General features: G+C 47.3%; 1 protein-coding gene across 7 annotated transcripts in view; it reads right to left on the bottom strand.

The window, feature by feature from the left end:
• Nucleotides 1-13,593, bottom strand: part of LOC121591478 (AF4/FMR2 family member lilli) — an 82,347-nt gene that overhangs the window by 21,052 nt on the left and 47,702 nt on the right. The window lies entirely within an intron of this gene.

The raw sequence follows: 13,593 nt of genomic DNA, 5'->3' as shown, positions 1-13,593 counted from the left end.
CAATCTTAGTTTTCACTTTCCAGCATCCTCGCTGCCCATCAAACTGTCCCGTGGGCGCTCGAATTCGGCGTGCACTTTTTTTCGGTTGTGCAGCATAAGCAGCTACAGTTGTAATACAGCGCACCACACCCAGCCCACGGGGAATTTGGCAGTCGGGGTAATGCCCATTATACACACATCTCGATCACGCGCCCCCTAACACGTCCGTCAAAGACGCATGCAATAACAATACCAGAGCATGAAAAGAAAAACACTTGCAACAAACTGAACAGCAGCAGCACTGGCAACAAAAACCGATGCCGATCAAACGAGAGCATAACCACAAACCGATAGCGTGAGGGCAAGGGCGAGTGTGCGCACTGGCTGAAATGGTGCACAAATCGCGTTTGTCACATCCGATCGGTGACGGTGACTTTCGCTTGTTGCGGTCACGCATTTTTGCTTTTTTTCACGGTCTGCCCTACAAACGCCGTGCCCTGTGTAACTGCACGAGGCGCACAAGTAGGCGGCCCACAAACACACACACACCGGGCCCCAACTTCCTCTGTAATCCAATGAAGCGATGAACGTTACCAGTGTATGTGTTGGTTGGGTGTGCTGCTGCTGCTGTTGTTTCATTTCGTTGGCACTTCTTCTCAACCGCGTCTCGGCTCACCCGCTTTTCCTAATGTTTTCATCGGGCGAGCGAGCGCCGGGCAGATCTCATTAAATTATTGGACACAGCCGAAACCCCCCCGGGGACGAGGGCAAGCCAAAAAGGGCAGCAGCAGGGCGCAATCGTTTTTTTTTTTTTTTGTTCGTGTGTGCACTAATCCTGGCACCTTTTGGTCTGCATTGTCCGACCGTCTCGAGTCGTGCCGACGTTTTGGGAAAGGCGATGAAATGGTACTTTTTTTTCTGGGGCAGGTAGGCACAGCAGAGATCGAAGAGTGACGTCTGGGGTGGAAAAAATCGGAAAATTGTTTATCGACAACCGATTGACGGGCCGTCGGGAAATCTTTTACCTTTGCCTTTACGTATGTGTGAGAGAGAGAGAGAGAGAGAGAGAGAGAGAGAGAGAGAGAGAGAGAGAAAGTGGGAATGGGACCGATCACCGTCCCTCGTAAGGGAAGAGAAGCTGTGTGAGGCAGATACGTGAACTAAAGCGCCTTTACCAGACCCCGATCGGAAATATTGGAATGTGCGGTGGCATTACTGTTTCGTAACATTTACACAACGCGGAAAAGATCGCTTAGATGATTGCACTTTTGTTGGTGTAATTTTGCGCTTTTGAAAACTGAACACATAGACCGGGGTTTTTTTTCGTACATCGCTTTTGCACTAATTGAAGTCACCCGAGGTATGGACTTCAGATTGCTCTTCATCCTCGCACGAATCTTTATCTCCGAATCTGTTTTCATCGTTAAACTATCGCAAATATAGTGTAACGAAGGCAAATAACGCTTTGTAACGTCACCGTACCCGGCACTTACGACGTAACGTCGTCAATAATACCAATCCAACCGGGGTTTTATCGAGACTTTTCCATCCGGTTGCAAGACACTAATGCTAATTATTTGCTCGGTTTTCCAGATTTTACAATACCACCAAAAGCACACACACACACACTATTAGACTCGGTGGCGTGATTGACCATTGAAGCGACCGACCATTGAGGCATGGAGAACAAGGGCAGATGATGTTCCCAGCCACACCGCAGGAGGGGCCTGTTCTTTGTTGAAAACTTGCCCCGGCAGTGCGCCATCGCTGGCCGCCGGGTTTGGCGTATTGCTCCATCCATCGCGACGAGCCCGGCCGCTCCAGGTACCGTCGGAGGCCCTTTGTCAGCATTGGGGCATGTGCGCGCCGCCGGCGAAAACGGTCTGATTAGGCACCGATCGGGTAGGCCGCGGTTTCGATACTGCCCTATTATACCGCCTAATAAGCGCGGTGTCGTGACACTAATCACACTATTCCACTTTTTGCTCCGCCCGGTAGCGACCCTTGCGGACCTTTTCCCCCCATAATAACCACAACACACACTCACACACACCGCGTCCTTGTGCTAGTGGATAGCTCAGACAACAAAGGGGAGTGGGGGAGGGGAAGCGAACAGATCAATCGTTTCGTATCATCATGGCTCGTCCATTGTCGACCGCTGTCCCCGTTGGTTTTACGACACGATTCTTGATGGAGCAATTATTAAAAAAGGCGACCCTGAACGATTCCGCCACTGCGTTACGGTGTGCGCGTTACGCAAGCGTTACTATATATCTTTTTTTGCGAACTTGCACACCTGCTAACTGTGACACTAATATTCTAATATAAGATGGCAGAAGTTCGAAAACGGATTAAAGAATTATTTAATTTAGTATGAAATTTATGCCGAGTGAAAGCAGCTTCTGCGGGGTGGCATCAATTTTAAATCCATCGCACTTCTTTTTCTTTGTTTTATTTTTGAAATAAAAGGGTCTGTATGTTCCTTGACCGACCCTGAAGAAGAACACAAATACAGTATACACAACCCCCTTTTAGCTATGAAAGAGCGAGAATCAAGCCCCCTCTGTATATCAATATATAGATGAGAATTGAACTACTTCCGACCATTACGAAAGTCCTGCACGCTTCCCACTACACCATCTGGCTGGCCGAATTCAATCGCTTATCGATTCGATATGGTTTCGAGTGTCACGTGAAGGGGAAAATTCACTCAAAAATTGAGCTATCAAAGCCAACATTGGCAAGGCAGAAAACCCAGAACCGAGTCATTGCATAGCTCAGCGAATTTGTCTTTGTTTGAAGGAAAACTCCCCAGTCCATTGGCACTCCCATGATCACTCTGGCTTTGCTACACGATCATCTTCTTGCATTTTTAGCCGGAGCCAACCCACCCACTTCTTCTCGCGTAAGGTGGCGAAGGAGGAGGAAGCAAGGGACTGCGCTGCTAGTGGCAGCACAACAATCAAACTTTCTAATCGCATTTAATCGGTGCTCTCACTCGCACGCATCACCATCATCATCATCAAGTCTCTTCTAATAACTTCCTTCTGGTTCAAAACTTTTTCACCCTTTCTGTCTCTCTTTCTCTCTCTCTCGGTGGAGTTTTACTCCACATACACACACTCTTTCTTTAGCACTCTTTTTAGCTAGAAATTAAACAGGAAAGAAAAGCGCCATAATGATAGCCGGGGTGAAGTTAATGGGTATCCTCCCTCCCCTTGCTCATTCGGTGCGCTCACCGACTGCAGCTGCTACTAACCTGTGCGAGAGAGTTAATTGAATTCTGTTACAAAACGAAAGAGGAGGAAAAAATTGCTCTTTTTTCGCTAAAGTAGACATCAATTTTTCATCCTGACACGAACACAAACACCTGACCATCGTGTTTTTTGTATCATTGCTTATCTAATTATTGTTGCCAGTTAGAATTATTAGAAGCGACCATGTTCCGATCTTTAATTTAATGTTTTTCCTTGCGAATTTCTTTTTTGCCTAACAAACTAGTCCTAAAATCATCTTCTTTTCACTATCATTTCCAACTGCACACACCCGGTCCCAACGGCAAAGTGCAGGGTTGTACCGCCGGCGGTCGCTTTCACTTACCCCGGGCGGGTTTACCGATGCTGAAATTATTTCTCGCCGTGCCCAACACCCTCCCACGCGCTGCTCTCCCGACGACGCGGTCACCAATTTTGCTAATGCGGAATTATTATGTTTAATGCGATTAAATAATGCGAACTAGCGCTGCTGCTTGGCGGTGCGAACCAAACACCATGGGGGGCAGAGGGGTGGGGAGCGAGCCCAAGCTCCACCCATAGAGCGGAAGAAAACAAAAAACCGGCCAGAAACGCACCCGCGAAGAAGCATTGCGCGCTAGACGATCACAAAACCCCCCCCCCCCTGCTGAGAGACGAAGGTGGTGAGGCTACGTACAAGAGAGTGAGCACTGGGTGGAAGTGGTGTGCATGCTGGGATTTTAGGGGAAGGAAAAAGGCGAGATGATGAGCTTGTGGCGGGATCGGTTCACGCCTTAGCAAAAAATGGAAAAAATCGACTGGTTGGTCGATCTGCGCAACAAAACTGCATCACATCAAGTTGAATGCTCCTTTTCGCCCCTCCGCTCTTTCTCCCTCCCACGCGCTTTTTCTATTGCTCTTTCGGAAACAAAAACACTGTTCAACGAACCCTTCTTGGTTGCTACAGCACCAAGAGAAAGATAGAGTATGCCGCTCTCTGTGGCGGGCGCCGTCTTCAATCCAATATTTCGAGCGACTTGGTGGTGGCCATTGCCCAAGATATTGCCACGAACCGATTGCGATTGTTACCCCTTCCCCTCGCTCGCATCGCATCTAGACTCGCTTTAGAGCCCTTTGTTTTTTTTTTGCCGCGATTAGTTCACCACAGAGGAGCAGACGCGGAGACGATGAGCGGGCAATCATAGATGTTTTTTACAATCGAGCGATAAAAGTAAAAAGAAAACCTTTCTGCAATGTTTTCTTTTTTGTTTACGTTTGATTCCTTTCTCGCCGGTAAAGAAAGTAATTGAATTGTGGCTCGCTAAGAAAGGTAGAGCGCTCCAGTTACAGGCGAGCAACAGCTACCACCAAACAACAAACAACAACCTAGACAAAAGTCACAATGGTGGGCGGAAGAAGTCCCACCGGGTAAGAATGAATCATCGCCCGACTGTGTGGGAAAGGAACTAAACCGCTCCCCAGAGACAAACGGGTTATCCCAAGAACATGTTTTATTGAACACGTGCAGGGTTGTTCTTCTCTCCAAGCGATTGATTTAGGGACCGAAAGTGCGTTGCAGTACTTGGAAGATCAGAGTTGAACTCCAAATCTAAATCAACCTGATCTGCTTACTTGAGTCCTGACAGTTACTTGAGACATTCTACAGATGAAGATGCAACAGTGCCTAAAACGCCGCAGTAACCCTGCTGCAGAAGCGACCCTATTCCCTTTAAAGTGAAGCGTTGCTAAACAAGCAGAGCACTACTTAGAAGTTCGAAACACTTCTTCCACTAGTGTGCACCTACGCAATTGCCACGCAATTGCACTCCACCGGAGTTGTCAGTATCCGGGTCCCGTAGGCTCTTCTTGCGTAGATGTCGGAAGATGTCGGAACACCTCCCTCCCCAGACCCTTTTCCGAGGTGAATGCCGGGGCCTCAATATACTCCATAAAAGGGCAGGTTCCGTTCTAGGCAGCCGCCGCCATGATAAATGAGCGCGCGAAGGTTGATCTCCAATAATTTCCTGGATCCACGGTGGTGCCTCCGCGCAAGCAACGCCGCAAGGCCAACGGTCGACGCGCAAAGGGGTTCCAGAAATTCTCCCCCCAAAGAGCAGGGCCAACGGTCGGCCGGCCCACGGGATTCGGTCATTCGCATCGTCCTCGCTTGGCGGAGCTTTTTGGAGTTCGCTTGAGTTCTCTTGGATTTGATGCTCTTCCCTCACAGTACCGTGCAACGTGTACATCTAACAGTTTGTTTGAATGAGATATCATTGAAAGGCATTCAAGACACCTTTTAATCTTTAGGATCTTTAGGATTCAATCCTTAATATGCGCTTTTTTTGTTCGGGATGTTTAGCAACTTCTACATTAAGTTTACTACATAAAACCCTATCGTTACTTTATTATAACTCTTTCCTAAAAACACACACACGTACAACATGACCTCATGTATGCCACCAGAGCTCTTCACAGTGCAACCACTCTGGTTCGGAGCTTTTACGATGGGCGTACATCCTCCTCACCATAACCATATCCAAGGATGGGCGCGCTCTGCCATTTCCCTATATGGCTACAAAAGATGATGGTGTTGTGCAAACAGACACACACACGCACGCACGCACGTACGCATGCAAGTTTCTACACCTCTGGTTGAAGCCATGTCCTTGATTGGGTACAATCAATCTAAGTTTGGAGCAAACAAACCACCCGACACCGATCGAAAAGTCGTTATTTTAGCGAACACACACCGCACCAGCACAAAATGGCAACCGGCAAAATTGCCTTCCGGCTAATCAGACAACATTCTCCCACTGTAAATAAGGAGGACACGAAGCAAACCTGGGCGAAGGCGTTGTAGTACGGTCCAATCAAATGAACGGCAACAAGAAGGCAGAACATTACGAACAAACAAAAAAAAACCTCTCGCAATAATTTACGATATTAAGCAATGCGCTCACTCACAAGCGTGAACGCAAATGCCCAAACAGAGTTTGCGCTTGATGGGCGCCCCCGCCGCACGCACGGGGGCGTTCTTATTTTATTTGATTTTTTTTTTACTTTGGCGAGGGGAGCTGCCAATCTATTAAATTAAAAAAAAACTGGGACTTGGGACCATGCCCGTTTCGCATTTTGCCAAAATGCTGTTACAATGGCCGTGCTGGAGGGGCGGTAGGTAGGAAATATCTTTCTAAAAATGGAGTTTAGCTCTCCAATTAGCCAATCCCACACATGCGATCCCCGTGCGGGCGTCAAGCCGAGGGTACAGCACACACGGCCGCGCGTACCGTCGTCGTGCGGAGGAAGCTTTTTTGGGGTTTAATTTTTGCTTGGTGACGTTCGCTTTTCGTTTTTTTTTTTTGCGGGTACGACATTGACCCGTTTTTTTCGTTTTTGTTTTATATTTTTGCCTCGTTGCTGATGCTTCAATGCTTGGCGAAGAGAAACATGGAGAAGAAGAGCATTGGAAAGAACCTTTGTTCGACAATTGAGTCATAGGTAGTGACATTAGTGATTTACAATGAATTACAGCAAGCATTTTTATGTTTTTTATCATTATTTTTATTAGTAAGAAACACGACATTTTGAAGCAATTCTTGGACCCAAAAAATAACGAATTAGAAACACTTTTTTGCACAAGTAATCAATAATTACTTGATGTCATTTAAAACAAAGTCTATCCCTCATTTTCTGTCACAGCCAGGGTCTTTAGATATTCCAAACATTGTGGAAATAATAAGAAATATTAGAGTAATACTTGAACTAGTTACACCTAACGTAGTTACTGTGGAGCTTGTAAAGGCTTTATCCGTTTCTGAATGCTCCAAGAATAAAATGTGCTTTTCTCTGCAAATAGCTTCCACTTTAATTCAGTTAAAAAAAAGGTCCCAACATAAACCACTCTTCAGCCACCCTCAATGTCGTCCTTGAATGTTGCGAAACGGTTCGATCGTTCTGTGCGAGGGGGTCTTGTCTTTTTGTTTTTAAATTTCCATTTAGGCTTTATTTTTTTTTTTTGCTGATTTGTTCTCTTCTTTCCCTCTGGTGCGTTCAAGGATGCAAACAACTGCGCCACAAAGGGTTACAACGGGTGGGTTACCGGTAAAAGGCCCTCTTCTTCCTGCCCGCGTTCTCCCACCCACGCCCCTAGCAGAAGCTTTTTACATCAGCAAAACTCAGCAGCACCACCACCACCCAGGGTCAGCGAGAAGAATGGCAAAAAAGCGAAGCGTTTAAAAAAAATTTAAAAAAACACACAACATGCAACATGATGCAATGGCGGTGGTTCGTCGCCTGCTGTCGGCACAGCATGCACTGAAGTCGCTCGGGGGATAAACGGTCCAGCAAGGGGGTTTGTTTTGCAACAATTAGATTGAGCAATGCTTTCACCTTTATTTAGTGTGTGTGTGTGTTTTATGGCAGCAGATACAGACAAACATTACTAATACACGAAAATGTAGCAAAAAAACGGTTTTATTACGGATGCATGAAACACGGTTCAACTGCATATTAGCCACACTTTTGTCATTTGCAAGCTTTCCATTGACAGCGCGCGTAAGTACAAATGCAACTGGCCGGTGTAGGGCGGGGTGAGGGGGGGGATGGGGAGGTTGATTCTGTTTTCGGCGTGCTTTGCATACTTTGTACGAACACAACCAACTGCAACAACTCTCGCCGCTCAATGGACGCTCTGCTGCCGCTGTGCGGTGGTATACGGTGTGTAGCAGCGCGCGTGTATGTAACGGGGCGGGAAAACCCCGAGTGAAACCGAGCAACCGAAAAACCACACGCTCGCGCGATGGCACTGACCTCGTTCGACTGGTTGGTTAGTACGCTGCTTTTGGTTTGTTGTTCGATTGCTCTGTGTGTGAGTGTTTTTCTTTCTTTCTTTTCCTGCGCAACAACATACCGCGCCCAGGGGGGGGGGGGGGGGCGCTTAAGCTTAAGAGCCCGGAAAAAAACACTCCGGCCCTGTGTTGAAGGCGCTCCACCAAATGGAGGCGAAACCGAGAAGAGAAAGAGCCGCCGGCCTGCAAACTTGATGGAAAGCCACCGATAAGTGCGAATTGTTGGCGGGCGACCACGTGTAACTCTCAAAGGAAAATGGGCAAGCAAGGCAGGAGGCGCAGCGCTTGATTTTCCTTTTGATAGTGGTTTTCCAACCTCCCCCCCCGCTTTATCCAAAACCTCTGCGCATTGAGCTTCGTTTGCAAAAAAAAAAATCGCCAAACCACGGCGGCGTGTTAATTTTTCCTGCGTGTTAATGAGAATGTTGTTCGGGGAAGGGGGGGGGGGGGAGCGGGGGGCAAGGTCGAGATGATGATGGTTGCGAACGAACGTCGCAGCGAAATTTCGAGCCGGCCAAAATCATCCCCTCCCTCCCACGGAGAGCATGCAAATGTGGGGTTGCCCGGTGTCAATTTCCTGTGCCCGAAGGATGGACCAGGGGTGTGAGAGGGGTGGGAGGTATGGGAACGTCAATGTCGATTTAAAATGAAAGTCTCGGGTCGAGTGGCTTAGGAGCATAACAACAACAACAACAACAACAACAACAGTAACCGCCAAACGAAAGCGCCGCCGAAGAAATTAACAACAACAAAAAAGCGAAAACGAACACACACACACACACAAAATAGTCGAAAATAATGCCCACAAGCGTCAAAGTGAAATCGGCAAATTGATAGCTTGAATTAAGGGGAGAAAGACACGGCGAAAAGTAAGCGAAGTACAGCGTAAGAAACATGGGAAACGCAAAAGCATAAAACAGCTCTCCCAGGCCGCGGCGCGCAGAGCAAATAAATTATCCAACAAGGAAGTGTGTGATCCTAGAATAAACAGCACACCGCCACACGGCCCACAGGCACAATGGCATTGTGCACATTGGTTGGTGGTGCAGTGTCCATCATCATGGCCATAATTTAGAGCATGCAGCATTCGCGGGCCAGCTGGGCCGCTCTTTAATATGCACTTACTGGCGACGATGATCGATGGGATGGAAAGCTGGCTCCGTGTGAACACAGCCAGATAGCGTGGAGATAGTTCGGTGCAGTGTGTTCAATGTGCACATACACTAAAAGCATGATCCGTTTTTTTGTATCGATAAAAATGTCTTCTAGAAGACAAAAAAAAACAAATCAGCATAAACACACCCGCGCTTTACGCTTCCAGTTTTCGACGCAAATAGCAATCACCACTGTAGCACACTCAATTGCATAAACACACAAACACGAACAGCACGACAACTGAGCCGTATTGCCGTGTCCGTAACGTCATAATCGGGCTCGTAAACGAATTTCCTTCCCCGAGCTGCGCAGCAGCAGGAAAAGCGTCCATAATCCATTCTGCACACGGGTCTCCCCCGTCGGGGGGGAAATGCACTCCCCCGCTGGTGCAACCCGGATGCAGCGGAAGTCCGTGGCGCACGCGGGACCGGGTGAGAGCGAACCGAAACTGCACGGAAAGCGTAGCCAACGTTGTAATGCACCAACCGTCGGTATTGTCCCGTCTCTCTCTCTCTCTCTCTCTCTCCCTCTCCCTTTGAAGCGGCTATAAATAATGCTAAACAAAATAAATAAGTGCCCGTGTCGCACCCATGTCCACCCCATACCCTCGTCACGGCAGGCCGGCGCCACAGCAAACCCACGAACGAGGCAAGATGCTCGTCGCTCGTAAGGAAATCAAACGACTCGAATGAACGTTACAATTACTTCCGCCCGCTCGTTTTATCTCTCTTTCTCTCCTTCTCTCTTTCTGTATCTCTCTCTCTCTCATTTACTCGTTCTGGGTTTTGTGTATCTATGTGCCGATTGATATTGCACAATTTAATTGTCTTCATTGCATCTAATGCACTACCGCTCACTGCTTTATCGACTTTTCTCTTTGCTCTCTAACAACAAAAACATAGATGATCTCCTGCTGGAAAAGGGAAGGCGCCCGCAAGTGGCGATGCATCAAAAGGGTGAGTGGGGAGCGGTTGAACATAGATCGAATGAATTCTTCCTGCGCGCGATCGGAGATAACGGCGTCGTAATGGATAAAACAGCTGAGAGAAACGGCTTCTTTACCAGAAATGCCAGTAATGGACTGGTCAATGAATACGTTAATCAATGAACTTCTTCCCGGACGGAAAGATCTGAAACTGTTTTTTTTTTTTTTTTGGTCGAGCCCTGCTAAGTTACATTTAAGTTTATTTAAACTATATTTATGATGCGCCTATAAAGTTCCAAGTATATTTAAAATACAAAACTGTTGTGTCTAGTAAAGTAGAAAACAATAAAATCGTATAAAACGTAACTGGAAAATATCAGTCACAAAAATTCAATAGGGACATGAAAACGAAATAAATAAATACATCCAATATTCGATCGAAATGTTACTGAAAAACTTAAACTTATCAATAGTGAAACCCTGGTGGTCTTTACGATGGATCTGCAATAGGTCGCACAAGAGTTCAATTCCCATCTGGACTGTCATCTTGAAGAGCGGAATGTTGTCTTACCTCACATAATGATTCGTGGAGTCGTATCGATCCCTCTCCAAAAAGAGTGATTGGCATTAAAACTATAATGAAGTAATAAATGTGGCACAATCTTAACCGCAGTGCGCAGATGTTGCATTGCAGCTTAGGCGGGATCAGCACTTTGCCCCATCGCTGACACCCCTTTTGGAGTGGGACCCGCACCACGACGGCTGCTCACATCCAATAGAACCCGTGCCGAGTGCCAAATTATCGTAATTTCACAAAATTCCTACACAACCGGTTCGCACACTCACGCTGCGGCATCATGGCACCGTGTAAGAGTTATTTTTTTGGGGTTGTTTTAGACAGTTTGCTCATTAGCTCGTTTTTTTCTCTCGCTGCCTACGTTCGATACATGCTCGCAATCTTCCTATCAATGCTGGTGCCGTGAACGTGGAAAAATCAAACGAAAGCAGGGTGGGGTGAGGAAAGTTGTGACCTCAAAAAACAACAACAACACGACGATGCGAACGCGCAACATACTTATCGAAATAAAACGATACGATGCAAAGAGAGAAGGGGCCTACATCTTCAACACACATACACACATACACACGGAGCAATTGCAACAGTGCCGAACGGTGGGCCAATGGGCGGGCGCAGAGCACAGGCTGAAGGATGAAGCGCGAAACCACGCGCGGCCTACGTACGCGAAACAGCCGAACATGGGCGAACGAGAAACAATAGTACGGAAAAGCGTGCATGCAGAGCGAAGATGATACTTGGCCATTGCCCTCGTTCGGGGAGTTGCCCGGGAGGAGTGGGCGAAGGGATGGAGCGATACTGCTGTGTAAGCCGTATGTCGATGGGCTGTTCGGTGGGGTTTGGATGAAGTTGTTGAACCTTTGCGATCAACTACACTGCATGCCCCAGCAGCATTCCAGCAACGTTCGGGCTCAATGTTAAGGACATTGTTTGAAGATGCTTTAGATAAGTTGTGCCATTTTGGAGTTTAATTACTTATTAATTTGAGCTGGGAAAAGTTTTAGATTCCTAGAATACTTTGGATTTATCTCATTCCCTGGAGATGCCTGAAGTTTCTCTGAAGACATCCTACAATTTCATTTCCCAAAGACAGCGACCCCAAATTTACGCGACTTCTTCCGACAAATTGGGCAACTCTAATGAAGAAATCTGAAGTCAACTTCTACCAATTCCGAGCATTTGGTTCGATGTCAAAGCACTCAGAAATGAACCTCATTGGAACTAACATAGACATATATAACAGATACGCAAGTCTACCACTCTATACTTACATCAAATAATTTAACTGTTGCAAATCGATGGGAAACATGGAAATTTCTCATACTAGTGATGGCACACACACACACACAAAATCCCTTTCCCATCATTTCCGACAGCTGGAATTGACCAGCTGGCAATAAAAAATAACACTCTCAAAGCCAGCCGACAATCACATCCTGGCACACCGAGTTTAGTTCCTCTTCGCGAAGACGAGTCGTCCGTTCGAATTTCTTTGCGCCCATACACTTTCTCATCTGCCCGTGCACACCAACTCGTGAGCTGGTTTTATCATGTTAACCGCAACCTTTCCTCCAGAGCTCAACTCATCCCATACACACACACACACGGCGGGGAGTTGCGGCAGATAAAGCAGTCAAGGAAATGGGGTAAGAGGAAAGGCGATGATGGGCGGCAGCGAGGGGATCGGGATCAATAATCAATATCAAAAAGCGAAAATGGAGAAACAAACCCCAATCGGAGTGGAGCAGCAGTTTTTGCTGCTGTTGGCTGTGAGAGTACAGTGTAAAGCAACCCCATAAATGGGTCAAACCAATCAAACGGCTCTCTGTTTTCTCGCCGGAGCCATACGGCCGGGGGACGGGCCGCTGCCGTGCCCGAAACCCCGAAAAGAGAAGAAACAACGCCACCCCAAAAAAATTGCTGCTTTTCGCGTCGATGCGAATTTTTGACAGACGATCGCCCGGCGGCAAATAAGTGTGTCGGTGCGGTGCGCGCTGAGCTGGTGACTCGAGCGAAACACGATCGATCGAAAACGGGAGGACCGGAGTTCCGCGCGCGCGCGCTCGCAACCCGTGTCTTCCCGTGATCTGTACTGTCATTCGGAAACAGGTTTTTTATTGCTCTTGACCAACATTTCGATCGTGCAGCATCCACCTGCTTCACGCCCGCTGGATCTCTTCCCGCTGCTGGATGACTGGCAAGTAGGAAATACAACAACAACAAAACGGCATCAAATTATGCTCAGCTTTCGCGCGCACGTTCGTACCCGTTGATGTCCTCGGAAGTTCAAGTTCAACAACATTCACTCTCGCGGGGAGTAGGAGGAATGAGCTTGCTGCTGCTGCGCGGGCTTGGGTTAGTTCCAACTACAAGCAGAGAGATTTGGTGACACACACCAACAAGATAACATCGGCTTGCCTGTGTATTAAAGATTTTAAAAAGACTGCCTTCATCGATACAGACGAGATTTCGACCCGAGTCTGGAACGTAGGAGCACCACGAGTTAACAATTACACCATTACGCGCTATCTTCTGTCGTGCGCTAATTAGTCAACAGGTTCATAGGCATAAGCTAGTACACAGTACTTACAGTCTATTAATTTCGCTTCCTGTCTTCTTTTAGTCAATAGCATTGGGGGGGTGCATTTACATGAGTTTCAAAACAAACTACATAAACCTGAGTACTCTACTTAGCTCCTTGTGCCACGGAAGGCATAACAAAATATCCAGAGCTGGGGGAATGGCAACAAAAAAACCTAATACCAGACTAAGAAATTGGTCCTCCTACAGGCATACTTCAGTCCCGACAGGTAAGCATTAAAGGAAACCTAAAAAAACAGCACGCCGTGTGCTTCTGTGTCGTCTAGAGTTTCACCT

The sequence above is a fragment of the Anopheles merus genome, chromosome X, assembly GCF_017562075.2.
Source record: "Anopheles merus strain MAF chromosome X, AmerM5.1, whole genome shotgun sequence".
NCBI classification, from domain to species: Eukaryota; Metazoa; Arthropoda; class Insecta; order Diptera; family Culicidae; genus Anopheles; species Anopheles merus.
The sequence above is the reverse complement of the archived record's forward strand: the minus strand, read 5'-3'. Positions and strand labels throughout refer to the sequence as shown.